The sequence below is a fragment of the Bombina bombina genome, chromosome 4 (assembly GCF_027579735.1).
Source record: "Bombina bombina isolate aBomBom1 chromosome 4, aBomBom1.pri, whole genome shotgun sequence".
Classification (NCBI taxonomy): Eukaryota; Metazoa; Chordata; class Amphibia; order Anura; family Bombinatoridae; genus Bombina; species Bombina bombina.
The window spans coordinates 146,527,325-146,549,546 of record NC_069502.1 but is presented as its reverse complement, the minus strand read 5'-3'; the positions used below and the strand labels follow the sequence as shown (position 1 = coordinate 146,549,546).

Sequence of the window (22,222 nt, the reverse complement as noted above, 5' to 3'; positions counted from 1 at the left end):
AGAAAGGACATCATTATTTTTCATGCTGCACTAACAAGATTTTGCATAATTATTTCAGAATCTTTATGCAACATGTAGTTATGATTTAGTGAATGTCTTTATAGTATGAATCAAAAGTAAACTCTTCTTCTAAAAAACCTAAAGGAAGCAAATCACAAAATGAGATGACTTAACTGAGATTTCTCATCACTTTACTCTGTATAACAATAGAGGAAGCTACACTCATAAATTAGACCAAGTTAGCAAACAGAGATGCTTTTTCCTGTAGTGTAGAACTATTGTTTAATTCAGGAGGTTTGAATCATATCTAAGTAATTATTTCACAAGTTCACATTACCGTGTTTTGTATCCCAGTGTATCTGCAGACTATAGATGCCTGAGTCTACAGTAGTCTCCCATGGGTAGCAGGCATAAGGCACATGCTGCTGTTACAGGATTCCCTAGGTACCCAGCCTGAGAAAGCACTGAGCTTCCCAGTTAGGGCAGGGGGGGGCCGGACAAGCATGGGGTGGGCCAATGATGATGGTGCCTCGCCTGCCTGCTCCCCTCCCCATGCAGCCAGTGCACAGCTCGGGAGGGACAGGCTGCTGCTGCAGAGCCCGGGACTGGGAGCCAGGCAGCGCTGGACCTGTGGGCTAAAGACGAAAGGTAGGTGACATTAGGAGCTGGTCATGACTACAGCGTGTGACTTATTGCTGTATACAGTGCGTCTGCGGGGCAAACAGCAGAGGGGTTATTATACATAACTTTACATTAAACTGGATTTGAGATATTATTCAAAAGGGGGGAAAAGTGACTGTTCAATTCAAAACTAATGTGTAGCTTCCGAATTCTATAAACTGTACTGGGCTAAATATTTTGGATATATAATACATATAGGTATGTATTAGTGTATGTATATACGTGTGCCTATACATGTATATGTCAATCATCCATTCTGCCTGTGTATCTATCAATGTCAATCCATCTATGTCTTTTTATTAATCATCTAGTCCTCATTTCTCTAGTGCTTCTCTAGTGCTTTTTTTTCTAAACAAGAGTTTGGCACGTATCTTGAAGCATTAAAAGAGTTTGCCAGCTTTCTAAAAGAGATGCTATGAAATTAAAGATAGGGTACGCTTTAAACAATTCAAGAACTGAATAAAATTGTAAGCTCTTAAAAGCACTTTCAGTTAAACCTGTATGTGTTGCTTTTACCACACTATCTATCTCATCTATCTATCTATCTATCTATCTATCTATCTATCTATCTATTTATCTATCTATCCATCATTTATCTATCTATTTATCTATTATCTATCTATCTATCTATCTATCTATCTATCTATCTATCTATCTATCTATCTATCTATCTATCTATCTATCTCATACAGTCAAGTTATCTTTTTAAGCACATAGATTGTGGTGATTATGGGTATATTACATTTGTGACAATGCATCTTGGTACATTAGTGGAAATATGTTAGTTTTGTATATTTTGTACCTTAGATAAGCAACATTGTCTAGTTGCTAGTGAATTAAAGGGACACTGAACCCAAATGTTTTGTTTCGTGATTCAGATAGAGCATGCAATTTTAAGCAAGTTTCTAATTTACTCCTATTATCAATTTTTCTTCATTCTCTTGCTTTCTTTATTTGAAAAAGAAGACATCTAAGCTATTTTTTTGGTTCAGAACCATGGAAAGCACTTGCTTATTGGTAAGTGAATTTACCCACCAATCAGCAAGAACAACACAGTGTGTTCACCAAAAATGGGACGGCATCTAAACTTACCTTCTTGCATTTCAAATATAGATACCAAGAGAATGAAAAGAATTTGATCATAGGAGTAAATTAGAAAGTTGCTTAAAACTGCATGCTCTATCTGAATCACAATAGAAAAAAATTGGGTTCAGTGTCCCTTTAAGTATGTCATACACATGAACTTGGCAAAAAGGCAACCAACCATAAAATATGCAAAACAATTTTATTGCATCCATAACACTAATCTGCTGATGTTTAGGTATTAAGTGTTAACTTAAGAAAGCTTTATTTTTGTCTCCAGTTTGGAGTCCAGAATTGTCCAGTGAGTTCAGAGAAAAAAATGAGATAAGGGGAGGGGGGTTGTTCAAATTTGGTGCATGACATACAATTTTTTTATTTTTTTAAATGAATATTGTTGCTGCCTAACTTGGACTTTATATTAGGGGCTATATATGGTGGCATAATTACTAGAATAGTAGGGGACGCCACTGAAAAATAAGGAGGTACAAACTGCAGGTCAGCTAGAGTAGTTGGAAGCATCTGGCAGAAATATCTCACTGCACAGCACCTGTGCTCTCTGCAAAACGTTAGAAGCCTTCATAAAAGTTGGTGGAGCCAGTGACAGCAGTGGGAATCGCCTCCGCCACAACCTAAAGGGTATACATGGGGCTGGTGGGCACTAGTAGGAGTACTGAAAATACTACAACTTTCAAAATACGGCAAAACCTTAGTGTACTTTCTTCTGCATGATATAGGCACGGATCATCATTATACAGGGTAGCTATAGACATCAATCAGCATTATACAGGGCAGGTATAGGCACTTATTATCATTATACAGGGTAGCTATAGACACCAATCAGCATTACACAGGGCAGATATAAGCACCCATCATCATTATACATGCAGCTATAGGCACCCATCATCATTATATATGGCAACTATAGGCACCCATCATCATTATACAGGCAGCTATAGGCACCAATCATCATTATACAGGGCAACTATAGGCACCAATCATCATTATACAGGGCAACTATAGGCACCAATCATCATTATACAGGCAGCTATAGGCACCAATCATCATTATACAGGGCAGCTATAGGCACCAATCATCATTATACAGGGCAGCTATAGGCACCAATCATCATTATACAGGGCAACTATAGGCACCAATCATCATTATACAGGCAGCTATAGGCACCAATCATCATTATACAGGCAGCTATAGGCACCAATCATCATTATACAGGCAGCTATAGGCACCAATCATCATTATACAGGCAGCTATAGGCATCCATCATCATTATACAGGCAGCTATAGGCACCAATCATCATTATACAGGCAGCTATAGGCACCAATCATCATTATACAGGGCAGCTATAGGCACCAATCATCATTATACAGGGCAGCTATAGGCACCAATCATCATTATACAGGGCAACTATAGGCACCAATCATCATTATACAGGCAGCTATAGGCACCAATCATCATTATACAGGCAGCTATAGGCACCAATCATCATTATACAGGCAGCTATAGGCACCAATCATCATTATACAGGCAGCTATAGGCATCCATCATCATTATACAGGCAGCTATAGGCACCAATCATCATTATACAGGGCAGCTATAGGCACCAATCATCATTATACAGGCAGCTATAGGCACCCATCATCATTATACAGGGCAACTATAGGCACCAATCATCATTATACAGGCAACTATAGGCACCAATCATCATTATGCAGGGCAGCTATAGGCACCAATCATCATTATACAGGGCAGCTATAGGCACCAATCATCATTATACAGGGCAACTATAGGCACCAATCATCATTATACAGGCAGCTATAGGCACCAATCATCATTATACATGCAGCTATAGGCACCCATCATCATTATACAGGTGGCTATAGGCACCCATCATCATTATACAGGGCAGCTATAGGCACCCATCATCATTATACAGGTGGCTATAGGCACCCATCATCATTATACAGGTGGCTATAGGCACCCATCATCATTATACAGGGCAGCTATAGGCACCCATCATCATTATACAGGTGGCTATAGGCACCCATCATCATTATACAGGGCAGCTATAGGCACCCATCATCATTATACAGGTGGCTATAGGCACCCATCATCATTATACAGGGCAGCTATAGGCACCCATCATCATTATACAGGCAGCTATAGGCAAACATAATCATTATATATGGCAGCTATAGGCACCCATCATCATCATACAGGGCAGCCTGTTGTGTTTATTTAGTGTATGAACCTTTAACACCATTATACACAGCAGAATATGTGTTTGTGCAGAATGTTGTGTTTATTAGTTTATAAGTTTTCATTATCATCACTATACAGTAGGCTGACCATATTGCCGCTTTAAAAAGGGACACATATGAAAAATACATGTCAGGGTTCTTATACAAAACATTTCTTTAAACAGCCCTGAAAACAGCTCTGACATATGTATTTTTCATATGTGTCCCTTTTTATAGCGCCAATATGGTCACATGTCCAAAATAAGTGAGAGTTGTTCTTGTCCCCTGGACAAAACTTACCATTACTTCACTACAAGTTAATGTGATCTATTGTAGTGCTTGAAAAATGTATACATATGTGAGAATGAATCAAGATTCTGAGAACTTGCAGTTCTTGCATGTAAGAGGCAGTCTCCAGGTTGGTGTGTTTTTATACATTGGGTTATTCATTATGCAGAGCCACTTTGTTATGTTATACAGAGCCACCACTAGTTTGATATGTTATACAGAGCCACCACTGGTTTGATATGTTATACAGAGCCACCACTAGTTTGATATGTTATACAGAGCCACCACTGGTTTGATATGTTATACAGAGTCACCACTGGTTTGATATGTTATACAGAGCCACCACTGGTTTGATATGTTATACAGAGCCACCACTGGTTTGATATGTTATACAGAGCCACTGCTGGTTTGATATGTTATGCAGAGCCACCACTGGTTTGATATGTTATACAGAGCCACCACTGGTTTGATAGGTTATACAGAGTCACCACTGGTTTGATATGTTATGTAGAGCCACCATTGGTTTGATATGTTATACAGAGCCACCACTGGTTTGATATGTTATACAGAGCCACCACTGGTTTGATAGGTTATACAGAGTCACCACTGGTTTGATATGTTATGTAGAGCCACCACTGGTTTGATATGTTATACAGAGCCACCACTGGTTTGATATGTTATGTAAAGCCACCGCTGGTTTGATATGTTATACAGAGCCACCACTGGTTTGATATGTTATACAGAGCCACCACTGGTTTGATATGTTATACAGAGCCACCACTGGTTTGATATGTTATGTAGAGCCACCACTGGTTTCATATGTTATGTAAAGCCACCGCTGGTTTGTTATGTTATACAGAGCCACCACTGGTTTGATAGGTTATACAGAGTCACCACTGGTTTGATATGTTATGTAGAGCCACCACTGGTTTGATATGTTATACAGAGCCACCACTGGTTTGATATGTTATGTAAAGCCACCGCTGGTTTGATATGTTATACAGAGCCACCACTGGTTTGATATGTTATACAGAGCCACCACTGGTTTGATATGTTACAGAGCCACCACTGGTTTGATATGTTATGTAGAGCCACCACTGGTTTCATATGTTATGTAAAGCCACCGCTGGTTTGTTATGTTATACAGAGGCACTGCTGGTTTGATATGTTATACAGAGCCACCACTGGTTTGAAATGTTATGTAAAGCCACCGCTGGTTTGATATGTTATACAGAGCCACCACTGGTTTGATATGTTATACAGAGCCACCACTGGTTTGATATATTATACAGAGCCACCGCTGGTTTGATATGTTATGCAGAGCCACTGCTGGTTTGATATGTTATACAGAGCCACCGCTGGTTTGATATGTTATACAGAGTCACCACTGGTTTGATATGTTATGCAGAGCCACTGCTGGTTTGATATGTTATACAGAGCCACCGCTGGTTTGATATGTTACGTAGAGCCACCACTGGTTTGATATGTTATACAGAGCCACCACTGGTTTGATATGTTATACAGAGCCACCACTGGTTTGCTATGTCATACAGAACCACCACTGGTTTGATATGTTATACAGAGCCACCACTGGTTTGATATGTTATACAGAGCCACCACTGGTTTGATATGTTATGTAGAGCCACCACTGGTTTGATATGTTATACTGAGCCACCACTGGTTTGATATGTTATGCAGAGCCACCACTGGTTTGATATGTTATACAGAGCCACCACTGGTTTGATATGTTATGTAAAGCCACCACTGGTTTGATATGTTATACAGAGCCACCACTGGTTTGATATGTTATACAGAGCCACCACTGGTTTGATATGTTATACAGAGCCACCACTGGTTTGATATGTTATACAGAGCCACCGCTGGTTTGATATGTTATGCAGAGCCACCACTGGTTTGATATGTTATACAGAGCCAACACTGGTTTGATATGTTATGTAAAGCCACCACTGGTTTGATATGTTATACAGAGCCACCACTGGTTTGATATGTTATTCAGAGCCACCACTGGTTTGATATGTTATACAGAGCCACCACTGGTTTGATATGTTATACAGAGCCACCACTGGTTTAATATGTTATACAGAGCCACCACTAGTTTGATATGTTATACAGAGTCACCACTGGTTTGATATGTTATACAGAGCCACCACTGGTTTGATATGTTATACAGAGCCACCGCTGGTTTGATATGTTAAACAGAGCCACCACTGGTTTGATATGTTATACAGAGCCACCACTGGTTTGATATGTTATACAGAGCCACCGCTGGTTTGATATGTTATACAGAGCCACCGCTGGTTTGATATGTTAAACAGAGCCACCACTGGTTTGATATGTTATACAGAACCACCGCTGGTTTGATATGTTATACAGAGCCACCACTGATTTGATATGTTATACAGAGCCACCACTGGTTTGATATGTTATGTAAAGCCACCACTGGTTTGATATGTTATACAGAGCCACTGCTGGTTTGATATGTTATACAGAGCCACCACTGGTTTGATATGTTATACAGAGCCACCACTGGTTTGATATGTTATACAGAGTCACCACTGGTTTGATATGTTATACAGAGCCACTGCTGGTTTGATATGTTATACAGAGCCACCACTGGTTTGATATGTTATGCAGAACCACCACTGGTTTGATATGTTATACAGAGCCACCACTGGTTTGATATGTTATACAGAGCCACCACTGGTTTGATATGTTATACAGAGCCACCACTGGTTTGATATGTTATGCAGAGCCACCGCTGGCTTGATATGTTATACAGAGCCACCACTGGTTTGATATGTTATACAGAGCCACCACTGGTTTGATATGTTATACAGAGCCACCACTGGTTTGATATGTTATACAGAGCCACCGCTGGTTTGATAGGTTATACAGAGTCACCACTGGTTTGATATGTTATACAGAGCCACCGCTGGTTTGATAGGTTATACAGAGCCACCACTGGTTTGATATGTTATGCAGAGCCACTGCTGGTTTGATATGTTATGCAAAGCTTGTTTTATGTCCCTTTAAACACATAGAGCTAAACATCTGTACAATATTAAACTGGATCACTTTACTGTTACATTGTTATGTCCATTTAATAATTGTAGCAAGTAAAATCAATTGTAATGTATGTAATTGTACTGATTACAAAGTCACCAGAAAACAAATGCTGTTCTGCAACTCCTAAAATGGTTTTACCATGACGTTCCCTAACATTATGTCTTTAGTATACCCAGTGAGCTTAGCTTTCAATTTAGCCATTATGATCATCCATGTTAACCTAACATTATTATAGTGTGTTCATTGCTATCCAAATATCATTTCTGTTCATAACCAGTGCAGAAATTTGCTTTCCACAATTCTACATACAGTCACTCTATATACACTTTCATTTACTATGTTTACAGATTTATATAAAACTCTTTTCCCCCTAGAATTACTTTTATTTATTTATTACATTAATTGTATACAGTTATACAGCTACAATATGAAATATATTTAGCTCTATCTGTAGTTTTAAGGACAGTAAGTCACTTAAGAATTGAAAGGTCCTCCAAATGTCAATCTTATGTGGATGTTGTCTATGCAGTGCTGTGTGCTGCTATGTGAAATCCCCAGGATTCAAGAGATTACTCAAAGTTAATCAATTCAGCCTTTGAGAACAGTACACTTTCATGAACAGTAGCCTGCAGTGCAAAATGTTAAGGATATAGCACTTTCTAGTTTTACATGTAGAAGCTTAACTTATTTCCCTGTCATTTTACTGCTATTTTGTATATCATTGATGTGGGCTTTTGTCTTTGTGGCATTAGTACTTAACTAATTAGAATTTTTTTTCTTACTGTACAATTGAACTAGACTTTAGATACAAATACACAGTGATAGTAGCTAAAGGAGGGTGTCAACATTTAGGTGGCAGTTGGAATACTGTGCATTTTTAACAGTCAGACAAAAAGGGGTTCTTTTACCCCGAAACGTCACTTCATTAAACACTTTTGTTCACAGATGACTGAAGTCTGGGGAGCACTTTATTTGCATAATATATATATATATATATATATATATATAATATATATATATATGTTATATGTATATATATGTTTAAAAATCAGAACTGCTGCCACTGAGTGCAAACTGCCAACAAGCTAATCAGTAGTCCTAGTCACACAGCTGGGTTGTGATGCTACAGCTGTGGATTAGGACAGCGCCAATTTCTGCCCGGGTCTGTCAATTCTCTGAACTCCTTAACATTACTTTAACTATGTGTTTAACCACCTTTGTGTGGGTTATATACATATATTTGCAGGGTTGCTAGTGATACAAATGACACGCTCTTTTAGAACGTCATTTTTTCAATATAATGACCTTTTAGGTTTTGACTAAATCCTTGCCTGGCTCCTAAAAATGTGCAGGAGTCTTCCCAATCTTCTGGCTTGATCGATGGTTTGATGCAAATTTTTCAAGACTTATTTTTGTTTGATTTCCATTGTTAATTTAGCAACAAGTAATAATATGGTTTAAAATAAAAAAACAAATGTGCAAATGTGTTGCGTTAATGTGCTGCAGCTATATCTTTAAGGGGACATAAAACCCCAAAAATTTCTTTCATGATTCAGAGAGAGTGTACAATTTAAAAAAAAAATGTTTCAGTTTACTTCTGTTATTAAATTTACATCATTCTCTTGGTATCCTTTATTTAAAAATAGGTAGTAAAGTGTAGGAGCGTGCACGTTGTTGGTGCAGTATATGGCAACAGTTTTATAACTATGTTATACAGTAGGTGGCAGCAGTGTTTTCTGTCACGTACTGCTCCATAAATGTGTTCACCACCTATCTAAATCTCATTTCAACAAAGAATACGATGACAACCTGAGAAACCGGAGTAAGTTTGATAATAGAAGTGAATTAAAAACCTTTTTTTTTAATCTTATGCTATATCTGAATCACAAAATAAAAATTGTTTTTTATGTCTCTTTAAGTGAAAGACAGTTTTTTTATAATAAATAATCCCATATTCTATACACAAACCACCTAATATTGGCCGCACATTATACACACAGACTTTCTAAAATAATACTTTTTGCCCAATTATGTAGCACAATTCTAGTTTAACAAACACCCATTTCATTTTTAGATTTTGTTCGGGGGGTATAACCTTCAAATTGCATCATACACATTTTATTTAATTATATTTATTTGAACATAAAAGAAAATACAGCTGTGTATGAAAATATAACTTTAAAATCTCAATGACAAACCACATAGCGGATAACAATAAATCAGTTATATAATTTATGGATGTTGAACTTCTTAAATATTAGGGGTCGATTTATCCAGCTACGGCGGACAGGGGCGTATAATTGCGTATAATTCCACCACAGCTCGGCTGAAGTCCGCTGCCAGAATTAAGCATTGCACACGAACACTATTTTGTGCTCTTGTGCAACGGCGCCCCTGCCCGCGCACAGCCAATCACGCATGATCAGGAGCTGTTAATCTTCGGACTAGACCGGGGAGATTGAAATTATTAATCTAAGAGGTGGAGAAGAGATTAGGGAAGCAGCGTTCTAATGACCACAGTCGTAGGGGGGGCGAAGGCTGGGTAAGCCTTTGATAAATCGACCTCTAAGTCCATGTACATAGTGGTACCGGTCCATATGGTCTTAATGTTAGGACAGCAGAGACTCAAGTCCTTATCAACTTAAACAGTGTTAACTGAACATAATTATAGATATTTTTGTTGTTAGCATTTCCTCAACGGTGTTCTATGGATCACGTGTATTACGTTTTTGTGTAATCAGAGGATTCACAGATCATTTAGATCATTACATTTATGATTTAGCTCTTTAATGACTCTTCAAACTTTATTTTGTAATAGGGCTGTGCGATATGTAAAAAAATATATATCATCATTTTTTTGACACACTGCGATTGTGATTTTGTTCAAATATGTTTTAAACATTCATTATGCATTAAAAATTAATTTAACTGTTCAAAATAGCAGCTTGTTCCCTTTGCAATTTGCACTGCAGACTGGCTAGACCAGAGAAATGAGCCCCGCCAGCCCGCCATCTTCCTTGTCAGTGCACCTCAGGACTGAAGCGACAAACAATGAGGCAAGTAAAATGGGGGCTGTAGCGTTATGTGCCGTGACACTGATGTGATGCTTCCTGGTCCGTTCCCTGGAGGATTGATCTGTGCTGCTGCTGGGCTGGACTGGAGCGTTTGTCTGACTGACATGACATCTTAAAGGGATAGTCTAGTCAAAATTAAAGGGACAGTCTACTCCAGAATTTTTATTGTTTAAAAAGATAGATAATTCCTTTATTACCTATTCCCCAGTTTTGCATAACCAACACAAATGCACTTTTTACCTCTGTGATTACCTTGTATCTAAACCTCTGCAGACTGCCCCCTTATTTCAGATCTTTTGACTGACTTGCATTTTAACCAATCAGTGCTGACTCCTAGGTAACTCCATGGGTGTGAGCACAATGCTATCTATATGGCACACATGAACTACCATACTCTAGTTGTGAAAACCTTTCAAAATGCATTCAGATAAGAGGTGGCCTTCAAGGGCTAAGAAATTAGCATATGAGCCTACCTAGGTTTAGCCTTCAACCAAGAATACCAAGAGAACAAAGCAAAATTGATGATTAAAGTAAATCGGAAAGTTGTTTAAAATTACATCCTCTATCTGAATCATGAAAGTTTATTTTTGACTAGACTGTCCTTTTAAAATTTCACGATTCAGATAGAGCATGCAATTTTAAGCAACTTTTTTCTAATTTACTCCTATTATAAATTTTTCTTTGTTTTCTTGGTATCTTTATTTGAAAAAACAGTAATGTAAGCTTAGGAACCAGACCATTTTTGGTCCAGCACCTGGGTAGCGCTTGCTGATTGGTGTCTAAAAGTAGCCACCAATCAGCAAGCGCTACCCAGGTGCTGAACCAAAAATGGAGCAGCTCCTAAGCTTACATTCCAGCTTTTTCAAATAATGATACCAAGAGAACAAGGAAAAATGTATAATAGGAATAAATTAGAAAGTTGCTTAAAATTGCATGCTCTATCTGAATCATGAAAGTTTAATTTTGACTAGACTATCCCTTTAAGGAATCTGTTTAAGACTATTTTTTGTTGTTTGTTTGATAAAAAAAATTGCAGCCAGTGTGATTTAGATATGGCGTAGCCTCATATTACGATTAATTGCATCATGCGATTAATTGCACTTTTAATTTACTTTATAATTGTCTTCATAATCATTTTGGTGATGGTTTGGTCAGAAGTATCAAAATGATACAAAATGGTCTTATATGCAAAGATTTACTTGCATATAACACCACAGTTCTGCAGACAAGTCAAGATTGTACAGATATTTGTCCCCCCCCCCACATATGCCTCTTTTTTTAAATCAGTCTTTGTAATATTAGAGAGATTACACACTTTAGTTCATAGTCTCTATAGACCACTACATCGTGGTAAATATTCCTTTCAAGTTTTATCATTTCCAGATCTTAACGGGCTATATTTTTCATCTGCTTTTGTCTATTTGTGAAACTGTTTCTTGGTTAAATGTATTATTATATTTTACACCATAGATTGTTCTACTCCACCTGCATATTGTTTTTTGCAGGAAGTCCATCCCACTTTTTTAATTTGTTCGTACACATTATTTTTTTTTATTGATCTATTAAAGACAATTGAAAGACTCAAGTGAAATATTGTCCAATTTATCTTATCTTATTGAGAGTTCTCAGATTTAATTTCTTAGCAGTTTACTGATGGTCTTTTTGCGCAGTTGTCTATGATCTCTTTTGGAGGACATAGGGTTAAAAACGAGTATATAATCATGTTGATAAATATCTTTCACTTGCAAATGAGATCCAGCACACTACACAGTAAACGCTGTTTTACGTCATTTTTGCTATATCCCTCTGATTTGTTAATCTGAACATCTGTGGTCAGGGAGTAGTTAGCCCTATATATTGTCAGAAATATATTATTAGAAAGAGTTGTAGTGTTTTTATTTCATAGACCATAAAAGCGTGCAGAATAGCAATTGCAGCAAGGTGGGCTACTGAAACAGAACAGACACAAGAAACTGAGTATGCTGCTTAAAGAGACATGGAACTGATTGACCATTCAATTTTATGATCACATTTCAAATTTATTTAGTTTAATTTGTTCTCTTGGTAATCTTTGTTGAAAAGCATGCCTTCATAGGCACATGAGCAGTAATGCACTGATTGGAGCTAGATGACAGGGAGAGACTAAGACCAACAGGGGCCCATGGGAATTTTTTTTGGGAAGGGCCCCTTACCACCTACCCCACCTACTCCCTATGCCCCTCCCTCATCCTGATGCCACACTTTGCATCAGGGCTAGACCCCACACTCCAGGGCCCCATAGAAAGAGATCCCCTATGCAGGCACAGAATCCCACTTCAGCCACAGGTAAAGGGCCCCCAATCCAGGTTCAGGGCCTGTACTCCATGGCCATAGCCCCCAATCCACCCACCCTTAAAGTGATGGTAAATAACAAACGCTAGGATCTACCATCACTAAAAATAAACATTTTTTTTCAGTAATCTTTTACTAAAAAAACGGTGTTAAACACACCTTATCTGTGAGGCAAGTATATAGCTAACTCAGCGCCTCTTGCCGCCCACGGCACAGCACTCTTCTCCAATGAGGTGATGTTTCCACCTCTAGCCCAATAGCCGTGCTAAAATGTCATATGATACGCACGCTATTGTTTTAGAGGTGGAATCGTCACCTCATTGAAGAAAAGAGCTGTGCCGTGTGTGACCGGAGGCGCTGAGTTAGCGATATACTTGCCTCACAGATAGGATTAGTTTAACACCGTTTTATAGTAAACGATGACTGAAACCAATGATTATTTTTAGTGATGGTAAATCCTTGCGTTTGGTATATGCTTGGGTTTACCATCACTTTAACGGCTTAGCAGCTGCTAGCACAGCTTTTAGCCCTGCGTTAACTTACCCCAGCTTACAGCCACTGGCAAAGCTGTCAGCACTCACTGTGTTTGTGGTACCAATTCCCACTACTAAAATGTGCTTACCTTCTGCCATCTTGCATAGTTACAACCACAAAGACACATGTGGCCCCCTCTATTTTGGGCCCTTGGCCCATGTCCTATTTGCCGACTACTCACTCAGCCCCTGCTAGATAGTTATAAAAATGACTATGGGCACGATTACATATGCAGCGCAAGCTTCAGCATAACTGCTGAAACCCGTACTGCCCGTAATTTCACCTTGCACATTGGGGAATCACATATGCGGCGCAGGCAGTTCATAAAGTGCCGTAAGTCAGATAAACTAGCGATGTCCAGAAATGTGCGTAAATACAAATTTCTAGAGTCGCCAGTGACTTACAGCACTTTAGAAACTGCTGACTCCTAAGAAAAAAAAAATCGAATTTCCGTAAAAGTCTAACCCGCCTCCCAAAAATAAACCCGACACGTGAAACCCCTATATCCGCAATCCCCCCTCATGGCAAGTAATAATAAATGTATTAAGCCCTAAACTGACAAACCCCCACAACGCAATATTCCTAATTAAACTATTAAGCCCTAATCCGCCATTCACCCACTTTGCGATCTACCTAGTAAAAGTATTAACCCCTAAATCGCAAACTACCTAATAAATGTATTAACCCCTAATCCGCTGTTAACCCACGTTGCAAAGTACCTATTAAAACTATTAACCCCTAATCTGTCATTAACCCACATCGCAACAAACCTTATAAATTATACCCTAATCCGCCAAACCCGCACAACACAATATTCCTAATAAAACTATTAACCCCTAAACCGCCAAACCCACACAACGCAATAATCCTAATAAAACTATTAACCCCTAATCCGCAAAACCCCCACAACGCAAGTATCCTAATTGACCTATTAACCACCAAATCCGCCAAACTGCCACAATGCAAATAACTAATTTAATTACTAAGCCCCCTAACCTAACAACCACTAAATTAACCCAAATTTACATAAATAATAAAATGCTAAATTATAATTAAAATAAAAATCTTAACAGTACTTAGAAAAATAAACCTAAGATTAAATTAAATTAATCTAAAATTACAAAAATAAAAAAGTCTAACATTACAGAAAATAATAAAGAAAATAATCCAAAATAAAAAAATTAAACCTAATCCCTATGAAAATAAAAATCCCCCCCAAAATAAAAACACCCCCTAATCCAATGCTAAACTACCAATAGCCCTTAAAAGGGCTTTTTGTAGGGCATTGCCCTAACTTAAACAGCTTTTTTGCATTTAAAAAAAAGTCACCCCCTAACAGTAAAACCCACCACACAACAAACCCCAATAAACCTAACACTAAAAAAAACTAAACTACCCATTGCCCCTAAAGGGGCATTTGTATGGGCATTGCCCCTAAAAGGGCATTCAGCTCTTTTACGATTGTCCATTAAAACCCTAAAAAAAAAAAATCCTAACTCTAACCCACAAATAGGTACTCACCGTTCCTGAAGTCAGGTGGAGAAGGTCCTGTTCCAGGCTGTGAAGTCTTCTTCCAAGGAGCCGACATCTTCTTCCAAGCGGAGACCACTTCCTTCTTCATCTAGGACCAAGCCGAATAATCTGAATAATCGAATAATTTGAATAATCAAATCAGCCAATAGGAATGCAAGAGACGCCATATTTAAACGCGTACCTTGAATTCACTATTCAGTGTATGGCGGCGATCGTACGAAGAGGACCCTCCACGCTCCATGACTCCGCGGTCGCAGGTCCTGCTCCGCGCTCATCTCCGCTCTCTGCTGGCTTGGTCCTGGAAGAAGAAGGAAGTGGACCCCACTTGGAAGAAGATGTCAGTTGCTTTGAAGAAGACTTCACTGCCTGGAACAGGACCTTCTCCGCCAGACTTCAGGAATGGTGAATACCTATTTAGGTCTTAGATTTAGGCTTTTTTGGGGGGGGAGGGGGGTTTAGATTAGGGATTTATTGGGCACTCTTAAAGGACCAGTCAACACAGTAGATTTGCATAATCAACAAATGCAAGATAACAAGACAATGCAATAGCACTTAGTCTGAACTTCAAATGAGTAGTAGATTTTTTTTTCTGACAATTTTAAAAGTTATGTCTTTTTCCACTCCCCCTGTACCATGTGACAGCCATCAGCCAATCACAAATGCATACATGTACCATGTGACAGCCATCAGCCATTCACAAATGCATACACACTTATTCTTGCACATGCTCAGTAGGATCTGGTGACACAAAAAGTTTAAATATAAAAAGTCTGTGCACATTTTGTTAATGGAAGTAATTTGGAAAGTTGTTTAAAATTACATGCTCTATCTGAATCATGAAAGTTTAATTTTGATTAAGTGTCCCTTTAAAAGAGCTGAATGCCATTTTAAGGACAGTAAAAGAGCTGAATGCCCTTTTAAGGGCAATGCCCATACAAATGGCCCTTTAGGGGCAATGGGTAGTTTAGGATTTTTTAGTGTTATGTTTTTTTTTATTTTGGGGGGGTTTGTTGGGTGGTGGGTTTTACTGTTAGAGGGGGGACTTAGTATTTTTTAAGGTAAAAGAGCTGTTTAACTTGCCATACAAAAGGCCCTTTTAAGGGCTATTGGTAGTTTAGCATTAGATTAGGGGGGGGGTTTATTTTGGGGGGCTTTTTATTTTCATAGGGATTAGGTTTCATTTTTTATTTTTGATAATGTGGTTTTTTATTTTATGTAATGTTAGACTTTTTTATTTTTTGTAATCTTAGATTAATATCATTTTTTATTTTTTTATTTTTAAGTAATGTTAGCTTTTTATTTTAATTATAACAGTATTTTTTAATTTAGATAATTGTGGTTAATTTAGGGGGTGTTAAATTAGGGACTTAGTAATTTAATTAGTTATTTGCGTTGTGGGGGTTTGGCGGATTAGGGGTTAATAGTTTTATTAGGTTTATTGCGATGTGGTTTAATGGCGGATTAGGGGTTAATAGTTTTATTAAGTTTATTGCGATGTGGGTTAATGGCGGATTAGGGGTTAATACATTTATTTGGTTTATTGCGTTGTGGGTTAATGGCAGATGTCCCTTTAACACTTATTAGTTCGTAGTGAGCTGTCTAATTGTTTGGCAGTTTGGTTTTTAATCTATATGTTCCTTTAATTAGATTGTTTCTGTTATTTTACATTCAAGAGTGGATGTGTTGATTTATTGTTAATATCTTCCATGCACATTATAACTTTTGTTGCAAATTCTTTTAGCACTGCAGTTTTAGCATGTGTGTTATACCAATATGCATGTCAGCTAAATAATGTGACAGTGACTTTGAGTCACACATTTCACCAGGGTAAAAATGCAGCAAAATGTGCTCTGATTAATTTATATTGTATGTACCTACATATTGTATTTTTTTCTGAATTACATCATATTTACATTATGTTGTGAAACTTTAAAAAAACAATTGGTTCTTGATTCATGCTTTCCATATATTTCTTAATCTTGGGCTATAATATGCTTTTTGGGTACCAGTATTGCATTGATAAGCATATCTCTAGTCTACTTTGCTAGTTTTTTTTTGTGGTGTTGGCGAGGCATTCGTCCGTTACATTAGCAGGGACCGTTTCTCCTGAAATACACTCCATCGTCTTTTTCTGCTGGCTGCAAATATTTGTGCTGCCTGGACTGATGTATAGCTTGCTGAAGGTGCAGCTTGCTTATTGATCACTGATTCTCTGAAGCCTTGTATAATGGCAGTTAGAAGCATTCAGCACAATCCGATCCACTCATCACTGGCCAAGACATAAGGGGTATTGCTGGGGTTTGCAACATCTTATTTTATTTTCTATTATATGTGTTTAATACATGTTTACAGTTTTATATCCTTGTTTGTATAGGCCAAGAGCACATTTAGAACAAAGTAATTTAGAGGAATATAAAGAAAACTCTTAAGAATAGAACATTACAGCAGATATGTTGTACACATTCATAAAACAAATTTTAAACTAATTTAATTTGTTTAGTTTACTTTAAAGCAGGGGTATCAAGCTCATTGTATCTGGGGGTCAATGTATTTCTGCTATGGGGGGGCCACTTGAACATAGTGAGCGCTCTAGGACTGGATTTACTAGGAACTGGAAGGGACATTTACCCAAGTAGTAGTGTATTGTGGGAGTTTTAGCTCACAATAAACATGCACAGTTGTCTATATTTATCTTGTGAGTGCCAAATGAAGTCATTATTCTGGAACTGTATAACTGTAAAAAGTGACATTTATCCAACAAGTACATGGTGGGAGTCTACAATGGACAATGCCTGCTTTTCTCTGGGGTCGATTTATCAAGCTGCGGCGGACAGGGGCGCATATACGTGCCCCAGTTTGCCGCAGCTCGCCTCTGGCTGGCTGAATTCCCCTGGCGGAATTCAGCATTGTATACGAGCGCTATTTTGTTACACCTCTTAGAACCCTAAACAATTGATGGGGCTCAAATAAATAATTTCCTAATAAACAAGGGAGGACCAGATTAAACTATATTTAGGGCCACATATAGCCTCAGGGCCCGTACTTTGAGACCACTGCCTTAAAGAGACAGTGTACCATGATTTTGTTTCCCCTTAAAGGGACAGTCTACACCTAATTAAACAATGATCCGTTACATCAATCACACTAAAAGCATACAGCTGCACCCCTTTAAATACATATCAGATGGACAGTTGTGATAGTAAGCTTACAATAAGTAACTTGATTTTTCTTATAGATATGGCTGCCAAACTCCTCCCCCTCCTCCTTTGTCCCCTTCTCTATTGACTTCCATATTCGTTCATGTTAGAAACAGTGAAGTTGCTGTTTTGCTAATGAGCATGCGCACATTGTTATGACCGCTCACAAGCAGAAATCGGAGGTGAAGATGTAATTTCATTAGTAGATATATCGCGAGCATCGAATACAAAATTTGATTGCTCATGCGCAATTTGCCGCAAACGCGTCTTGAATATTCAACTAGGGAGTGGATTATGATTGGAGGATTCATTTTACAACAATGTAAATATGTAACTGTGGGGGGGAGTTTGGCTGCCATATCTACATGCAATAATAATGAGATGTTCTTTTTATGATTACTCCTGTACCGGTCGAACTACAGAACATGAGATGTGGTGCAGGTGCATCTTCTTTGCTTAATCTAAGGTATGGATTTCTTATTAATCAGGTGTTGACTGTCCCTTTAATGTTTTTCCAATGATCCTTTTTACCCACTGTGTTGTATTAAATTGTTTACAGATAGCTTCTTTATTTAATTTTGTCATTTAAACTAGCTGCTTTTTTGTGTTGTATCCCCACTTATACTGAAAATGTCAGCACATAAGTACTGTGATAGAAAAGCTATTTAAACAAGAAGGTTTAGAAGAAATCACACGCTCAGTGAGAGGTAATAAAATATAAATTTAACATTGCTATTGGTATTTGAGTATGCAGTAAGTGATAAGAATGACTTAGTGTGTTTATATATAGAGATAAGATAATTACGTATTTTCTCCCTGCAGCTTAGCCCATTTGATTGGGTAATGATTCCAAAGACATGAAAGTAAAAGTTAAACTGTTATGATTCAGAAAAGAACGTGCCATTTAAAAAGAAAATCCAATTTTCTTCCATTAGTAAATTGTGCAAGCTTTCTATGTGCACACTTTCTGAGGTACCAGCTCCTACTGAGCATGTGCAAGATCACAGTATATATGAGTCTGTGATTGGTTGATGGCTCTCACATGATACAGAGTACAGGGTAATACAATTAAACTAAAATTTGTCAAAAAAAACCTACTGCTTGTTTGAAATTCAAAGTTAGTGTTATTGCAATGTATTTGTATGATCTATTTGATTTATAGTTTAAAAGCTGTGTATCTCACTATGGTGTTTAAAAACATATGGAAAGTACACTGTAGAAATCAAAGCACATATTAAAAATCATATTAACACCTTTGCCTAAATGGAAGTAGATCTACATCATGCAGTACATTGCCCATCGTACCGCATAACATAAATCTACACCCATAATGTTGGACCACTACACACAAAAAATAAATATTCATTAAAAAAAAATACTTTAAACTGGGTACTGGCAGACTGCTGCCAGTTCCTAAGATGGCTGCCACTGGTGGGAGGATGGAAGGTTAGAGAGATGTTTGGGAGGGATTAAGAGGTGAGAGGGTCAAGGAGGGATCCCTACACTGCAGATTTTTTTTTAATAAAAATAATAATTAAAGGGACACTCAAGTCAAAATTAAACTTTCAAGATTCAGATAGAGCATGAAAATTTGAACAACTTTCGAATTTACTTCCATTAAAAAAGGTGCACAGTCTTTTTATATTTACAGTTTTTGAGTTACCAGCTCCTACTGAGCAGAATAAATGTATATGCCTTTTTGATTGGCTGATGGCTGTCGCATGATACAGAGGAAGTGGAAAATAGAAAAAAAAATCTACTACTTACTTTGAAGTTCAAAATAAGTGCTATTGCATTGTCTTTTTATCATGCATTTGTTAATTATGCAAATCAGCTGTATTTACTGGTTCTTAAAAAAAAGCCCTAAACTGCACGCTGGGAGACTGTCTGCCAGGACCTAAAATGGAGTTGAGGAATATGGATCAGGGGTATCACATAGGGATCAGGGAGGTGTCAGGTGGGAGGGTAATCCCTACATTACAATACTATTACCCTTACCAGCCCCTTTTTAGAGAATTAAATGGGGGTTGCCCTTGTGAGTGTCAACATGGCTTTTCTGTCCATGCCAGTGAATGCTAGAGCAGTGATTTTCAACCTTTTTTTTTGGCGTAGCACACTTTTTTACATTAAAAAATCCTGCGGCACACCACCATCCCAATATTTTACAAAATAACACATTGTAGCTTAATACAGTGTATGTATATATATATATATATATATATATATATATACAGTATACACACACATACTGTACTGTGCTGTCATGCCATGCCTCCTACAAACTATACATGACATATTGACATTCATTCACAAACAATCATAATGATTGTCTGAGAATGAATGTCAATATGTCATGGTTGTAAATGATGCCTGATGAGCCTGTCACATACCTTCCAATAATTCAAAATGTGAAAGAGGGACACCCCCGCACTGGGAAAAGTCCCCCCCATCAGTCATCATCTCACTTAAAATAAAAAAACGGCCCAGAATAAAAAAACAAGCAACATTTAAAAAATATGTCACACTGTTGTCAGTCTGCCGCGGCACACCTGAGGATCTCTCACGGCACACTGGTTGAAAAACACTGTGCTAGAGAATCATGCCCTTAAAGGGATAGTAAACACCAAAATTTTATTGTTTAAAAAGATAGGTAATCCCTTAATTTACCATTCCCCAGTTTTGCATAACCAACACTTTTATAGAAATATACTTTGTACCTCTGTAATGACCTTGTATCTAAGCTTCTGCAGACTGCCCCCTTATCTTGGATCTTTTGACAGACTTGCATTTCAGACAATTAGTGCTGTATCTGAAATAACTTCACGTGCATGAGTACAATGTTATCTATATGAAACACATATAGCTGTGAGAAACTGTCAAATGCATTCAAATTAGAGGCGGCCTTCAAGGGCTTAGAAATTAGCGTATGAACCTACCTAGTATTAGCCTTCAACTAAGAATAACAAGAGAACAAAGCAAATTTGATGATAAAAAGTAAATTAGAAAGTTGTTTAAAATGGCATGCCCTATCTGAATCATGAAAGTTTAATTTGGACTTTACTATCCCTTTAATCATTAAAGGGACAGGAAAACATGATTTAGATAGAGCGTGCAATTTTAAACAACTTTTCAATTTTACTTCTATTACCAAATTTTCTTCAGTTTCTTGGTATCCTTTTTTGGAGAAGCATAATAATATGCATAATAAAAAGACAGTACTATAGTACTTAGGGCAAGATTTATTAAAAGGGTAATACCACAATCAGTTGCAGACTTGCTCATTTGATCCTGCAACTGATATTTATGAAGCGGCAGTTTAAATCGCTGCTTCATAAACCCTCTCCGCCAAACTGGAGTTCATTTGACCAAGGTGATTGACAAGCCCTACTAGTGCACAAGTGATCCCTTGTGCAATGATAAATATGGGGAACACATTCGCCCCACAATTTGCAATAACATGCGGACAGGTTCACTTCATGTGAATCCTGTCTGCTCGCAAATTGATAGATCTTGCCCTTAGTCTGAATTTCAAAAGAGTGAGTTTTTAACTGACAAATTTCAAACTTTCATTTCCCTACACCCTGTATATGATAACCATCAGCCAATAACAGACACATGAACTCTTGCACATGCTCAATAGTAGCTGGTGCTTCAGAAAGTTTTATAGTTTTATGTCCCTGCAAGTAGAAAGGAAAATTCAGTATGGCCCTTCATTTGAACAGGATAGACCGCTTTAAACTAAAATACTGAAGCCTTTTTCATTTATAGGAATAGATTGTTTTTGCGATCAATATTTTTGTTTTTGTCATTGATGTCAATAATTGACTCCCATAAATTAATCTCTCTTCAGGCTTTGGAGCAGATTCCAATTTGTTGATTGTCTTTAAAAGGATTTGTCAACTGGTTTTGTGTGGTTTCAATTTCAAGCCACACAAAACACTATCTCTATAATTTACAATGTAAAAAAAATAAATAGTAGTGCACTCCTATCATTTTTGTGGGTTGTGGATTTTCAGATATGTGGTTTAGTCTCCATACTTTGCACTGCTATATTCTATACAGTCTTTGGTCCCACACTCTAATGACTCCTTTGTTACTGTCTCTAGTTAACCTCAGCAGAGAAAGAAAACTAGGTTACAACATGGCCACTCCCATTGC

General features: G+C 37.7%; 1 protein-coding gene across 1 annotated transcript in view; it reads left to right on the top strand.

Moving 5' to 3' along the window:
- The first annotated feature begins 562 nt into the window (after positions 1-562).
- KCNS3 (potassium voltage-gated channel modifier subfamily S member 3) overlaps positions 563-22,222 on the top strand; it is a 281,208-nt gene continuing 259,548 nt past the window's right edge. The window contains exon 1 of the mRNA XM_053709656.1: positions 563-648. The gene's annotated coding sequence lies outside the window, so the exon portion shown is untranslated. The remainder of the gene's footprint in view (positions 649-22,222) is intronic.